The following is a 13,978-nucleotide window of genomic DNA, read 5'->3' as shown; positions in this document are numbered from 1 at the left end:
ACACATACATACTCACATATACACAGATATACATACACATACACATAACACTTATACACACATACACACATATATACACATACACATATCCACACACATATATACATACACACACAGAGGCATAAACACATATACACACATACACACATATAACACATACACACATATACACATACATAAACACATATATACAAATATACACACATAAACACATATATACTCACTTACGTACACATACACACAGTCACACAGAGATACACACACACAAATAAGTACATCCTCCCTCTCAGGTCACATGCTTTGCAGCCTCTTTTTTCTATAAATGAAAACAGTAAATCCCACTGCTATGAGCCCAGCAGAAAATCTTTAACCCTTAAACAGACTCCCTGGGTCCCTGGATTACAGGAGAATATGGGGGCTATTCTCACTTCCCCCAGGGAAATTTACATACCTCAGGATGTCCAGTACCTGGATTTCAAAGGGCCACCAGGAGCAACTTAAGTCCCACCCATATGAGTGCCCCCAAAGGAGACATGCCTGGTCTCAAACTAACCCACAATCTTCAGGACCTGAGTAGTCCATTGCTACACCAACCCCTACTTTGCATCATGGGCCTAAACTCTCCTCAGAGTATTAGCCATTTGTTTGTCTGCCTTTACTGTCAGTGGCTCTTCTAATAAATCTCTTACTCAAAATGACAAGCACAAAACTCTCTTCTGCAACCTTCTTTCTCCTCTCTCCCCTCTCCTCTCTCCCCTTTCTCCTTTCCCCTCTCCTCTCTCCCCTCTTCATTTTCCTCTCTCCTCTCTAGCTGCAGCCCCCAACCAGGTATCTGACAACCCACCAATTGCCTCCAATAATTGGTTGTAGCCATTTTTATTCAACTAGTTTTAAATTAAGAAACAAGGTTTGCACAAGAAAAGCTGGTTCTCTTAAATATAAGCTTGTCCTGGTGTAACCATGTCTTGGGGTATAGAGTTCAGCATTTGAATACAAGCAGTATTAGAGCAACCCACTATATCCCAAAGGTCCTGGAACCTCTCAATACCAGCAGCAGCTGGGGACAAAGTATTCAAACACACAAGGCTGTGGGGGACCCAACACTCCATAATACCCTGATAGTAATAATTACAGAGTGCTGATCTAACATCTAAAAAACCAACTCCTGTTGGGATCTGGCTTTTCAGGAAGCCAGTCTTGGTATGTTTGCCTGAGCTACAGGTTGAATCCTTACTCAGAGCCTTTTACTAATTGTGATGGTTTATATATGCTCATCCCAGGGAGTGGCACTATTAGGAGGTGTGGCTTTGTTGGAGTAGGTGTGTCACTGTGGGTGTGGGCTTTAAGACCTCATCCTAGCTGCCTGGGAGCCAGTATGCCACTAACAACCTTCAGATGAAGTTGTTCAACTCTCAACTCCTCCTGTACTATGCCTGCCTGGATGCTACCATGCTCCCTCCTTGATGATAAAGGACTGAACCTCTGAACCTGTAAGCCAGCCTCAATTAAATGCTATCCTTTATAGGAATTGTCTTGGTCATGATGTCTATTCATGGCAGTAAAACTCCAACTAAGACATTAATGTTACTGGAGCTATACCCCTCACTTCTCAAACAGAGATGATTACCACCATATAGGTTTTCTAGAGAAAAGAGAACTACCAACCAGAGACATATACACAGAGACACTTGTTTAAGTCCCTCTTTTCAATTTCTTTAGAAGTACATAGATGCAGAATTGCTGGACCAGATGCTAACCTGTTTAAGTTTCAGGAGAGGCTGCAAAATGTGGCTTAAAGTCATTTCCTGGGAACCTGGGAGTGGAGCTGACTAGAGTCCATCTTCTTGACGAGTATTTAATGAAAGCTTGCTTCAGATTTGGCAATGTGGTAGTGATCTTATGCTCAGCTGGAGGGATTAGCACCCAGTGGATGCCAGAGCCAGATTCTAAGAACCAAGAGTTGAAATAGTATGTGACAAGGGTGACCTTGGGCTACCAGACCGTTGCCATTTGCCTTAACTCTTGTATCTGGCCTATATTCTATCATAGGAATTTTTCAACTACAAGGCTAAGCTTAGTATGCCTCTAGGCTCAACCAATCTGAAAATTCAGAATTATATGATATCTGAAATCCATCAAAGAGATTTCCTCACACATGGCTGTATGCAGCTCACCTCTCCAAAGTCCCCACTAACAGAATCAATAATTAATTCATTTGTGATTTTCTTTTGTTCTGTGATTATAATGTTATTTGACTTTTGTGGGAGACCCACCTTGCATGTTACACATTACTGGGGAAACTGAGATTCTCCTCTTGGTTTTCTTAAACTTGCTAATAAAAGAATGTAAGAATGGATCCAGAAGAAAGCTTGAGAAGAATTTTATTAGAGTTTAAAAGAAAAACCCCAGGGCAGACAAGATGTAAATCTCCCCTGTGATTCAGTTAAGATTTCATTGCTGTGAAGAGACACCATGACCACAGCAACTCTTCTACAGGAAAGCATTTCATTGGAGCTGGCTAACAGTTTCAAAGGTTCAGTCCATTATCATCATGGCAGGAAGCAGGGCAGCATCCAGGCAGGCACAGTGCTGGAGGAGCTGAGAGTTCTTCATCTTGATCCACGGGCTGCAGGAGACTGTGTCCCACAGTGGGCGAAGCTTGAGCATATATGACATCATCACCCACCCCCACAGTGACACACTTCCTCCAACAAGGACACACCTACTCCAGCAAGGCTGCTCTCTATGGCCATGCATTCAAGCAGATGAGTCTATGGTGGCCATTCCTATCAAATCACCACACCCTGTCTGTGAGAGAGAACAATGGAGAAAAGGAAGAAAGAAATCCACCGTTTGAGTTAAACCAGCATGTTCAGCAATGAAGGTCAGGCATGTGGTAGGTAGGATGTGGTGGATGGGTGCTTCAGAGAAAGAGTAAGAAAGCCCAAGGGGTCAGGCAAAGCATGTTTAGGGAAGAAATAGAAGGAAAAAATCCCCAGAAACGTAGGCATTCTAACACAGCTACACAGGTTTGGCTTAAAAGATGTCAGATTCAGGTCATAGACTGTTATGGAGTAAGGACTTTGTTTAGAAAAGTTACTAGTACATGGACAGACAGATCCCATACAACAAGCATGATAGGGATTCTGAGGAGAGTCAAGCCAAAGACAGCATGGCAGGGCCCATGTGGCAGAAGTGGAGTCTTTGTTGATACCTTCCTGAAGTTGAAGATGCTTTCATAACACAAGTCTGATTCTAGGAAGGAGACAGGAAGCAGGGGCTTGTGGAGGGAGGATGTATAACCACCAACATCACTGTTGAAGTAAATTTACTTCCCCAGGTGTGAGATCCTGACATCTAAGACCTTTTGAGTAGAGTAACAGTGTCTCAGTAGGGTGCCTGTGGGTATCTGCAAGAGAAGGACCCACTGCAGACACTGTGGCCTGAGGAACCACTGGATTCTAACTTTACACTCCACAAGTAACTGCACAGAGAGCAGGTATTCTGGGAAGGAAAAGCAGATTGTTTCATTCATAGGATAATTATTCCTCCCATCTCTTTAGCATAGCTTGAGGGGAAATCAACCTTCTTGAAGGCTGGTCCTTGGTGTCTTTGTTATGCTGCAATACTATTGCTGCAATGACAAAAAGAAAGTTGGGGAGGAAAAGATTTATTTGGCTTACACTTCTATGTTATAGTCCATCACTCAAGGAAGTCAGTACAGGAACTTAAGGAGGGCAGGAACTTGGAGGCAGGAGTTGACACAGAGGGTGCCATGGAGGAGTGCTTCTTACTGATTTGGCTCTCATGACTTGCTCAGCCTGCTTTCCTATAGAACCCAGAACCACCAGCCCAGGGATGGTCCACTCACCACAGGCTGGTCCATCCCCATCAATCACTAATCATGACAATGCCTAACAGCTGGATCTTAGGGAGGCATGTTCTCAGTTGAGTGTTTTGCCATGATGATGGGCTCTCAAGCATTTCTTCTGTACATTACCTTAGTCATGACAGTTTGGAATGATCTATAAGAGACAGTTATTGAAAACCATGCTGATTAAGCTAACTAAACTGTATAATCTTTTTATTAATGGCCCAAACCAAGAGCAGACTCCTGCCTCTGTAAACTATCTTAGGTCCCAAGCTAAAAGGCACAGTGTTTTTAAAGGGAAAACCCCACAAAGACCATGATTTACATCAAAGTTGCATGAGGACCAGAATAACCTTGAAATGTTCATTGCTGATAGAGCATGGTAATTATCTCAGACATAGCACAGCAATTGTATTTGACTTAGATCTTCTTTTACTTATTTTTGTTTGCTTTAATTATTTCAGTTAATACATCCGGACCATGGTCAAGCGCATGGGAAATCTCAAGTGTGTTGCCAAGGCAGATGTGACCATTCAGAGGATTAGGGCTGAGGGCTGAAAATTGTCTATGCAAACACAAAATGGAGTCATTTCACATTATCACAGTGATAGGAAAGTAACTGAGACACTGAACAGCTCCACTTTCTCTTCAGCCTGACGTGTTAGGATCTAGCTCAGAAGTTCAGTCCAGAACAATGGTGACATGTAATTGTACAGCGTGACTCATTCCAGGAACTCTTAACCATCCTCAGGTAGCAGATGGTTTCAGAATCATGAATTTCAGGGATTTTAAAAGACTCATATATATATATGAGTCTTTTAAAATATTAAAAAATTATATATTATATATATGTACATATATATATATATATATATTATAGAACACTTTACCTCTAGGGGTTCTGAAGCAGCTCTCAGGTGAATGAATGAATTAACATAAAGCAGAGCGTGGGGTCAAAGGCCTTTAATCCTTTGCACTGGGGATAGGAGGGTAGCAGAGGCAGGCAGAGCTCTGTGAGTTCTAGGCTAGCCCAGTCTACACAGCAAGTTTCAAGCCAGCCAAGGCTGTACAATGAGACCTTGTCAAAGAAGAAAATGGAGGAGGAGGAGGAGGAGGAGGAGGAGGAGGAGGAGGAGGGAGAGGGAATGAGGAAGAAAGGAGGTGAAGATGAAGAAAAGACCAAAGCAGAAGTAGCAGCCACCACTCCCAAAGCTCCAGCAGCCCCAACAGGCTTGGCTGGGAATATGCTAAGTAAGCATCTGGAAGGCTGAGACAGGAGGATTGATGCAAGTTTCAGGTCAGCAAACTTCATAGTGAGTTCCAAGCTATCCCAGACTATGAAGTGAGACACTGGGGTATATAATTACATATACAAAAGTATATGTAATTATAACTGTATGTAATTGTTACATATATCTGTATGTATATATGTATGTGTATATAATGATATATGTAAATATAGATATGGGTCATCACTTTCAGTTTTGATTTTGCAAGGTGATCCAGATAATCACTTGCAGAATCACACTGGGTCTGAGGAGAAGATGACTTCTGGCCCAGGGTGTGGCACTGTGTTCATCTTGGATAACTGCCCAAGAATGATGCACAGAAAGATAATGGAGATCATGTAGCTAAGTACAGTGTGTGTGTGTGTGTGTGTGTGTGTGTGTGTGTGTGTGTGTCAGGGGCCTTGTGGAATATGCTCCAGGAAGAACAAATTGTCAGAGGGCACCTTGAGTACATTTTCTACCTGAAACTGCCTCTCCTGCTCTCCCTCTCAAGGCCCTGTAAGCTGGTGCTGGCGTGTAGCCTCCTCCCTGCATTCTCAGTGTCCCCGACTGTCACTGTACTTCAGATACAGTAAAGAGAAAGTCCTAACAACTCAGTGTAACTAGCTGTGAGGATGGGAGGGGAGAAGAGAAGAGGGGAAGAGAGGAGAGGGGAGGGAAGTGGGGGAAAGAAAGGGGAACAAGAGGAGAGAGACTTGTAACCCAGGCTGACCTTGAACTCACTGTACTATTAGTAATAAAGACAATTTGAACCTCTGGTTCTCCTGAGCCTAACATTCCATCAATACAGGATTCCAGTAAGTGTTATTGTGTGGTTCTTAACATGCTGGGAACCAATTCCAGAGCATTATAAATGATGGACAAGCATCCTTCCAACTACATCATCAACCCAAGTGTTTCTAGATATCTAAACACTTGGGGAAAGGAGGAGTGAGGGGGACACACCCCAGCTCCAGGGCAACAGAACCTTCTGTCTTAGGAACACTTCCACCTTGCCCTACATAATTCCCCACCTAGCTGTTTATATGTACCTGTCAAAATATGTTTTTGTAATAAGCCAGTAAATATAATGTTTCCTTGAGTTCTGTAAGTTGTACGGCAAATTAGTAAACTCCAACAAAGTCAGACATTCTGCATACCCCGATGTACAGCAGGCTAGTGGGTCAGGTGCTTAGTAAAACAGCCTGGGGCCTCCTGTTGGCATTGGAAGTCTCAGGCAGATCTGTAGGGTAGTGTTCTTACCTGTGGGACCTGCCACCACACTCAGAGACCTGGTGTTGGAACTCAGGAGAACAAAAGGACATTTGGTCCTGATATCCCTTACAAATACTGCTGGTTGGTGGTAGAGGGACATGATAAGAGTTCACAGAGGGCTTCTGTGTTGATTGTGGAGAATATCATAAAAAACGACAAGTCCCCATCCCCCACCCTCACCCCCCACCACAGCTTTTCAGACCTTCTCTGCCCAGCTGTAGGGTTAACATTTGAGGCCAGGTCTTGGAACAGACAGCAGGTGATCTGCTCTATGCTGTTAGATGGGCTGGGTTGGGCTGTCTCTTGCTGTGTTGGTGAGGATCCTGACCTTTCTTCCAACCTGTGTGCAGGTGCACATGCAGTCACAACCATGTGTTCCTTATCTCCCCTGTAGCCCTTTCATCAGGAATCAAAATTCTTCCCTGGTTATGACATCCCTTTGACCTTGAGCACAAAACCTGAGCTCATGTTGTTTTCTGAGCCACCCAGGAGCTGGCCCCAGGTTCTTACTTACTTACCTTTCACTGGGGTCTTGTTGTCAAGGCAACGCTGTGCCTGGAGCTCACCCTTCTGATCAAATGCCATCTGTGTCCTGTGATGCCACCTTGCTGAATCCCAGGGCTTGGGAATGCAAAGCAGGAGGGGTTCTCTATTATTTTCTAGCTTTGCATTCCACAGTCTCAGCAGAGGCATCTTCCAGTATGGTATAGCACCATCACAGTTGAGATTGCTTCCTGAGTGTAATGGGAATCAATCCATCAATCTCCCCTGCCTGTGACATCTGATGCAGCCATATGTTAATGGAGCTGGGGGAACAAGAGCACAAGCACATTTTGCAGGCTTGTCTTTCTTTTCTTTTTTCTGTTCTTTTCTTTGATTTTTTTAAATTAAACCCTCCAGAAGAGGACAGAGGATCAGTGGGAGGGTATGCCTAGCTGTAAGGTTAAATACACACTCAGGTGGGAGTGGGCAGAGAAGCAGAGACAGAAAGATAAAGGCCTTGCTTTGAGGATGCCTGAGACCCTCCTGAAGGGCTCAGAGACCCCATGTGATTCTGATCTTTCTCTATAGACCAGAGAAGCCTGGCTCGGCCCATTTGTTCTGGTAAATAGTTTACTGTAGTTAACTGCTCCTCTGTGACACTCTGGCTTCCTCTCAATTCCCTCATGCCAGATCTCCATCCCTAATGAACCGCGGAGGTGGACTGCAGGACTCAGGAAGAGCTGCGGTGGGGCGGGGAGTTGGGCGTGGCTTTGGGAGGCGTGTTCAAGTGGGCGTGGTCTGGGAAATTCCCAGGCTAGGGCTGAGAGGCTTCAGCGGGTCGCGAGGCCGCGCGTCATCATCCTGCTGCCCGGTCGCCGCCCCCTGGCCGGTCCTTGGCGGGCTTAGGCATCCAGAGCTTTGGGACAAAATGCCAACGAAGCAGTGACCTGAGAGGAGCGGATCCCTGTGGCTGGTAAGCCGGGCCGCGGGGGCGGGTGCTGGCTGAGCGCGGCGACTCTCCCCCGAGGTTTCCACTCCATCCTGGAAGCGGTTCTCGCTGTCGCCTTCTCCGGGAACCTGCCTCGGGAAGGGTGGCGAAGCTGGGGCTGCCATCCTGTAGGAAGGCTGTCCTGGTAAGGCTTCCTAGGCCCAGGCACACCCTGAGCTGGGGTCACAGGGCTGCAAGGATGGAGGTGGGGGTGGGGAGTGACGGCCAACTCCAGAGGTCACCCCTCTTTTACCAGGATAGTAAAACACAGGCTCAGCTGGTCTCAGGTGACCTCCAGTTCAAGTCACCGAGGTGGTTGTAAGGTGATGTCCCAGGTTGTGATTAAGCAAGCAGTCAGTTCATTTTAAGGAGGAAGTGGTTAAGATACTGTCTCAAGGAATGAAGGTACACTGAATGAGGTCACCCAGGAACAGTAAAGTATAGAGAGGTCACTCAATGAAGTCAGGACAGGAACTCAAACAGGGCAGGAACTGGAGGCAGGAGTTGACACAGAGGATGCCATGGAGGAGTGCTTCTTTCTGACTTGCTCCTCATGACTTGCTCAGCCTGCTTTCCTATAGAACCCAGAACCTCCAACCCAGGGATGGTCCACTCACCACAGGCTGGTCCATCCCCCCCTGAATCACTAATCATGAAAATGCCTATCAGCTGGATCTTAGGGAGGCATGTTCTCAGTTGAGTGCTTTGCCATGATGATGGGCTCTCAAGCATTTCTTCTGAACATTACCTTAGTCCTGACAGTTTGGAATGATCTATAAGAGACAGTTATTGAAAACCATGCTGATTAAGCTAACTAAACTGTTTGATCATTTTATTAATGCCCCAGACCAAGAGCAGGCTGTCTCTGTCTCTCTTTGTCTCTCTCTGTCTCTCTCTGTCTCTCTCTGTCTCTCTCTCTCTTTCTCTCATCTTATACTGTAGACTTCAGTGGTCTGGAACTCACCCTGTATCCCATGTTTTAGTCAAACTCAAGGCCTTCCTCCTCCCTCAGTTTGCCAAGTACTGTGTTATAGCATGAACCACCTTCCCCTTCTTAGTAAATATGTTTGCCTGGAAATGGTACTTCATACCCAGATCAGTTGGATTTTTGTGAGGAATAAAGTCTCCTTTCCAGCTGTAATCTTTGAAGGTACATAAAAAGATAGATACGTATCTCTGGGTTTCTCCATTTAATGCCATTCAAGAACTTACTGCTTCATACATTCAGGCACCAGTGAGTTGGTTTAAGACTTTTGCTGCTAAGCTTGATGATCTAATTTCCATCCTTGGAACCCAGATGGGGGAAGGAAAGAGAAAGGTTCTCGTCTGAACTCCACATAGACTGCTGGCATGGTGCTTGTGTTTGCTCATGCACTGTGTGTGTGTGTGTGTGTGTGTGTGTATACAGATGATAGTATATAGATGGATGAATACATGGATGAATAGATAGATAAATATAGAGATAGATAGATCAATAGATATAGAGATAGATAGACAGTCAGGATAAAAATGTTTGGTGACTTCAAAATTTAAGCATTCTCCTACTACAGTCTGCCAGCACATATTTTATGTGACCATATAGTGATAATTCATATTGTTACCTTTAAAACACTCAAAAATCCCAAAACATCCTTTGAGACTTCCACTCTTATATTATATATAGATATTCAGACTTCCACTATTACCAGAAACCACTTTTAGTAATACGGTGATAGTATTTGAATGTTCACATTTGCTGTATATACTGGCTTCTTATTCACCATGACCTTTGAATTATGGAATTAATTTTCCTCACACCATTTGACAGCAGTGCAACTAGGTGAGTCTGTATTTGTGAGAATGATTAGGAGTAATGGCAGGCTGGCAGTGTAGGGGTCTAGGAATACTGAGAGTGCCTGTGTTGAAGGGTGGAGGTGGGGCTGTGATTTTTCTAGAGAATTGAGCATACATTTTAGAGCTGGGAACCATGAGGAGTATTATCTACCGACCAGTCAGTAAATGGCCTGTAGATGTCAGGTGTCTCCCAAGGCCACTCACTTGGCTATTGGTACAAGTGATTCTTCCACTGTCTCCCCTAGCAAGGCTCTGGTTTTGTTTTGTTTTGTTTTCACTGTCCTTGTAGAATCTGAGCAACCTGCATCAAGTATGGAAGGATTCCTGGAGCCATCAGGACCAGGGCCAGCATTACTCTGTCTGTGCCTGTAGGCTGAGGGAAGGTGCAGATGGGAGGTCAAGGAGCAGAGACAGCTAAGCAGTCTTCAGAAAGGCCTTCTCCCTCCCCATTCCCGTATACTCCCTTTGCCTCTTCCTCCTGTTCCTCCCCCTCCCTTCTTTTCTTTAATTTTGATAAAACCATAAAGAAATAATTTGTTGCTGGACCTAAGTGTGGTGACATGCCTATTATCCCATCACTTAGGAGGCTAAGGCAGAAAGTTTACCAGTTTGAGGCTATCCTCCATCTCCAAAAAAAGAATAGAGATCCAGATGTTGTTTTATACATATAATAAGATGGAAGTAAACACATCCTATAGATGTCTGTTTATTACATGTTTAACATCTGTTGAGATGGGTATAGTGGATTAATTTTGTAATCTCACCCAGTACTCTGCATATGGAGGCAGGAGGACCACCATGAGTTCAGGGGCAATTGGATCTACATAATGAATCCTTGGCCAAACTGGGCTATAGAATGAGACCTTGTCTGAAAAAGCAAAGATAAAAACAAAAACAAATCAAATGACAATGTTGAGTATAGCTATAGCTCACTAGAGCACTTGCTAGTATTCATAACTCCCTGGGTTCTGTCCCTGGCATCAACTTCCCAACACACACAAATTTGTCAAATATTTCTATGGCTTTTTCAGATTAAATACTAAAGAAAATTTTACTATTCCACAAAAAGAAACACTTTTATTAACTGTTGTCACCAGCATCATTATATACAAAAATAAAAATTTTAATGATTTTTCTATATGTATATATATGCATGCTGACATATATGTCGGAATACATGTCTAGGTGCATGTCTGAAGTTGACATCAAGCATCTTCCTTGACTGCTGTCTACTTTATTTATTTATTTATTTATTTATTATTTTTTTATTTTTTATTCGATATAATTTATTTACATTTCAAATGATTTCCCCTTTTCTAGCCCCCCCCCCACTCCCCGAAAGTCCCATAAGCCCCCTTCTCTTCCCCTGTCCTCCCTCCCACCCCTTCCCAGTTCCCCGTTCTGGTTTTGCCGAATACTGTTTCACTGAGTCTTTCCAGAACCAGGGACCGCTCCTCCTTTCTTCTTGTATCTCATTTGATGTGTGGATTATGTTTTGGGTATTCCAGTTTTCTAGGTTAATAACCACTTATTAGTGAGTGCATACCATGATTCACCTTTTGAGTCTGGGTTACCCCACTTAGTATGATGTTCTCTAGCTCCATCCATTTGCCTAAGAATTTCATGAATTCGTTGTTTCTAATGGCTGAATAGTACTCCATTGTGTAGATATACCACATTTTTTGCATCCACTCTTCTGTTGAGGGATACCTGGGTTCTTTCCAGCATCTGGCAATTATAAATAGGGCTGCTATGAACATAGTAGAGCATGTATCCTTATTACATGGTGGGGAATCCTCTGGGTATATATGCCCAGGAGTGGTATAGCAGGATCTTCTGGAAGTGAGGTGCCCAGTTTTCGGAGGAACCGCCAGACTGCTTTTCAGAGTGGTTGTACCAATTTGCAACCCCACCAGCAGTGAAGGAGTGTTCCTCTTTCTCCACACCCTCTCCAACACCTGCTGTCTCCTGAATTTTTAATCTTAGCCATTCTGACTGGTGTAAGATGAAATCTTAGGGTTGTTTTGATTTGCATTTCCCCAATGACTAATGAAGTTGAGCATTTTTTAAGATGCTTCTCCGCCATCCGAAGTTCTTCAGGTGAGAATTCTTTGTTTAACTCTGTACCCCATTTTTTAATAGGGTTGTTCGGTTTTCTGGAGTCTAACTTCTTGAGTTCTTTATATATATTGGATATTAGCCCTCTATCTGATGTAGGATTGGTGAAGATCTTTTCCCAATTTGTTGGTTGCCGATCTGTCCTCTTGATGGTGTCCTTTGCCTTACAGAAACTCTGTAACCTTATGAGGTCCCATTTGTCAATTCTTGCTCTTAGAGCATACGCTATTGGTGTTCTGTTCAGAAACTTTCTCCCTGTACCGATGTCCTCAAGGGTCTTCCCCAGTTTCTTTTCTATTAGCTTCAGAGTGTCTGGCTTTATGTGGAGGTCCTTGATCCATTTGGATTTGAGCTTAGTACAAGGAGACAAGGATGAATCAATTCGCATTCTTCTGCATGCTGACCTCCAGTTGAACCAGCACCATTTGTTGAAAAGGCTATCTTTTTTCCATTGGATGTTTTTAGCCTCTTTGTCGAAGATCAAGTGGCCATAGGTGTGTGGGTTCATTTCTGGATCTTCAATCCTGTTCCATTGATCCTCCTGCCTGTCACTGTACCAATACCATGCAGTTTTTAACACTATTGCTCTGTAGTATTGCTTGAGGTCAGGGATACTGATTCCCCCAGATTTTCTTTTGTTGCTGAGAATAGTTTTAGCTATCCTGGGTTTTTTGTTGTTCCAGATGAATTTGATAATTGCTCTTTCTAACTCTGTGAAGAATTGAGTTGGGATTTTGATGGGTATTGCATTGAATCTGTATATTGCTTTTGGCAAAATGGCCATTTTAACTATATTGATTCTACCGATCCATGAGCATGGGAGGTTTTCCCATTTTTTGAGGTCTTCTTCCATTTCCTTCTTCATAGTCTTGAAGTTCTTGTCATACAGATCTTTCACATGTTTGGTAAGAGTCACCCCAAGATACTTTATACTGTTTGTGGATATTGTGAAGGGGGTCATTTCCCTAATTTCTTTCTCAGCCTGCTTATCCTTTGAGAATAGGAAGGCCACTGATTTGCTTGAGTTGATTTTATAACCTGCCACTTTGCTGAAGTTGTTTATCAGCTGTAGGAGCTCTCTACTGGAGTTTTTTGGGTCACTTAGGTAGACTATCATGTCGTCTGCAAATAATGATAGTTTGACTTCCTCCTTTCCAATTTGTATCCCTTTGACCTCCTTATGTTGTCGAATTGCCCGAGCTAGTACCTCAAGTACAATATTGAAAAGATAAGGAGAAAGGGGGCAGCCTTGTCTAGTCCCTGATTTCAGTGGGATTGCTTCAAGTTTCTCTCCATTTAGTTTGATGCTGGCTACCAGTTTGCTGTATATTGCTTTTACTATGTTTAGGTATGGGCCTTGAATTCCTGTTCTCTCCAAGACTTTAAGCATGAAAGGATGCTGAATTTTGGCATCTTAATCATTTCAGTTAGGTAAAACCTATATCCACAGAAGAGGCTCACAAGTGAGCCATGCCTGGTTGGGGTCTCCCTCTGAAGTCACTGTCCTCCTTTCTACTTCTTGTGATGCTTTTCATCTAACCAGGTGCTTCCATAACACTTCATTCATCTACAAGTTCTTCAGCCTAGAAGCAGTGCACCAGACCCTTGATCTTAGAGAACCCGCAGAGAGTCCAGGATGACGCCTCCTGTGGGCATAGAAAGCAATTCTGTGCATTGGGTCTTATTTTTCTGTGTGGGCACGAAGCATGAGCACTTCTATTATGATGTGGTTCCGTGGGAGGAGGGTGGTTCTCCTCTGCCAGAACAGGAACTGGCTTCATGATGGACTACAACTCAGTGGATTCATGAAGCACCTTAGTCTTTGAGCATTGGCAGTCTGAGAGCAACAGTTTCTCCTTCTCCCTCAGTCAGAGATAAGACAGTGTGCTGGGGCTGTAGCTCTCTGCTACATCACAGTTGTGGGGCAAGTACCATCTGTTGCATAGATTTGTTTTAAATTATCTTATAATTAATCATTAGAGCTGAAAAATTTTTAAAAAGATTTATGTGTCTGTCTTTGTGAGTTTGTGCCATGTGTATACATGTGTCTATGGAGGCCAGAAGAGGACATCAAATCCCCTAGAACTGCAGTAACAGGCAGTTTTGAGACATCTGACATGGGATGGGTACAAGGAGCCAAAG

General features: G+C 43.7%; 3 protein-coding genes across 10 annotated transcripts in view; 1 reads left to right on the top strand and 2 right to left on the bottom strand.

The window, feature by feature from the left end:
* Positions 1–13,978, bottom strand: part of LOC127665125 (ankyrin repeat domain-containing protein 26-like) — an 870,635-nt gene that overhangs the window by 178,866 nt on the left and 677,791 nt on the right. The gene's annotated exons all lie outside the window — the stretch shown is intronic.
* Positions 1–13,978, bottom strand: part of LOC127665128 (coiled-coil domain-containing protein 3-like) — a 738,150-nt gene that overhangs the window by 477,325 nt on the left and 246,847 nt on the right. The gene's annotated exons all lie outside the window — the stretch shown is intronic.
* The window catches only part of LOC127665122 (ankyrin repeat domain-containing protein 26-like), a 922,395-nt gene continuing 916,179 nt past the window's right edge, over positions 7,763–13,978 (top strand). Inside the window, exon 1 of the mRNA XM_052157533.1 lies at positions 7,763–7,870. The gene's annotated coding sequence lies outside the window, so the exon portion shown is untranslated. The remainder of the gene's footprint in view (positions 7,871–13,978) is intronic.

The sequence above is a fragment of the Apodemus sylvaticus genome, chromosome 14, assembly GCF_947179515.1.
Source record: "Apodemus sylvaticus chromosome 14, mApoSyl1.1, whole genome shotgun sequence".
Taxonomy (NCBI): Eukaryota; Metazoa; Chordata; class Mammalia; order Rodentia; family Muridae; genus Apodemus; species Apodemus sylvaticus.
The sequence above is the reverse complement of the archived record's forward strand: the minus strand, read 5'-3'. Positions and strand labels throughout refer to the sequence as shown.